The following is a 2,080-nucleotide window of genomic DNA, read 5'->3' as shown; positions in this document are numbered from 1 at the left end:
TCAACCAGACATACAGGCAACAATTGGCACCTACAGTGGACAACAGTCTTGTGAGACTGAGCCCTTAAGCTGTGGAATCTGATGCAGTCTCTAGGTAGATAGTGTTGGAATCGAGTTGAATTGTAGGACACCCAGCTGGTGTCGGAGAATTGTTGGATGCATGGGGAAGCCCTGTCCCTGACACACACACACATACTCACATGGTATTTGGTGATCATAACCCTTTTATTGAGAAACACTGGTTTAGAATATATGGTGTGCTGCTTGCGCTTTTCAAATTACAAAAACCATAATAGGAGTAATTTGATCTATAATAGGGTCAGAAGTTGGCATATTTGGAAAGCAACCCTTGAGAACATTTCTAAAAATAGTTCCAAGTGCCACAACAGAGGCTACAGCGTGGCTTAGCCAAGGTTTAACGGGTTAAAAACCCTTTCAGTCTGTATATAATCTCTACACCCATCTGTCTGAACAGAGAAGAATCATATTCTACCATGATGAAATGGCAATTCTCTGTCCAATGTTGTAATTTTCAGCTCAGTATAACCATCACAGAATACTTGTATCTTTCATTTGATATTTAAGTTTCATATATTTATAGTGGTTTCTTTCTGTTGAAATTTGTAAATTAAAAAAAATGATGAATTCCTAACTTTATTTTTAAAGAAGAGTTTTCTTACCAGTCAAAAGACTCTTTTAAGTATCTCTCAAATTACAAATTAGCCTTTTATGATACTGACCAGTGCATTATAGTTTTAAATTATAGGGGGGGAGAATAAATGTTGGCAAAAATGTGTGAAAATTTTTGTGAATGAGTGATTCCTAGAAATATTTGACTCCAGGAATTTTGCTACCCTCATCCCTGCTAATGATTCACAATTTGTTCACAAATAAGTTTTGCCTGCTATTAGAACATTGCTGCCAGATGCAGATCTATTGGAGAAGCTTTCATTGAAGAAGGTTTATTGCCTCTTTACAAATAACTTTTTGGGGTCAGTTTAAATGGCATAAACTTCACTCATTATAAGTATATAATTCAATGATTGTTTAGTAAATTTATATAGTTGCACAATCATCACTGTGATCCAGATATAAAACATTCCCAGAATCCTCAAAATGTTTCTCATGGCCACTTACAGTCATTCTCACTAACACGCAAACTCTAGGCAATCATTGATCTGCTGTTTCCATAGATTTGTCTTTAAATTTTATTTAAATGGAATCATATAATATGTAAGCTTTTGTGCCTAACTTCTTTCAGAAAAAATGTTATTTTAATTAAAGTTTATTTATTTATTTTGAGAGAAAGAGAGAGAGATAAAGTGCATGCACACGTGAGTGGGAGAGGGGCAGAGAGAGAGGGAGAGGGAGAGAATCTCAAGTAGGCTCTGCACCGTTAATGCAGAGCCCAACACAGGGCTTGAACCCACCAGCCACGAAATCATGACCTGAGAATAAATCAAGAGTTGGCACTCAACCAAATGAGCCACCTATGTGCCCCTAAAAAAATGTTTTATGGTTAATCCGTGTTGTTGCATGTATCAGCAGTTCATTTTTATTGCTGAGTAGTATTTCAATGCACAGTTATACCCCACTTTGTTTATCCATTCACCAGTTTATAGACATTTGGATTGTTCCATTTTTTTTTTTGTTATTATGAATACTGCTACTCTAAACATTTACAAACAAGTCTTTGTGTGGATATACTTTTTCACTTGTTCGGGGTAGATGCCCAGGAGTGAAATTACTGGGCCATGTGGTAGGTGTATGTTTAACTTTTTTAAAGAAAATACCAAACAGTTTCCATAGTTACTGTACCATTTTACATTCCTGCCAGCAATGTATGTTCTGGTCCAGTTTCTCTACATCCTGCCAGTGCCTAGTATTTCCAGTCTTTTTGATTATAGTCATTCTAGTGGGTCTAAGTGGTATCTCTTTGTGGTTTAAATGTGCACTTCCCTAAAGACTAATGAAGTTAAACATATGTAAAATGGCCTTCTTACATCTTCTTTGGTGAAATGTCTATTTGAATATATTGCATTAAGAAAACATTCACATCTCTTACCTTCCTTTTGCCTTT

Source organism: Neofelis nebulosa, chromosome 7 (assembly GCF_028018385.1).
Source record: "Neofelis nebulosa isolate mNeoNeb1 chromosome 7, mNeoNeb1.pri, whole genome shotgun sequence".
NCBI classification, from domain to species: domain Eukaryota; kingdom Metazoa; phylum Chordata; class Mammalia; order Carnivora; family Felidae; genus Neofelis; species Neofelis nebulosa.
Note: the sequence above shows the minus strand (reverse complement) of the source record.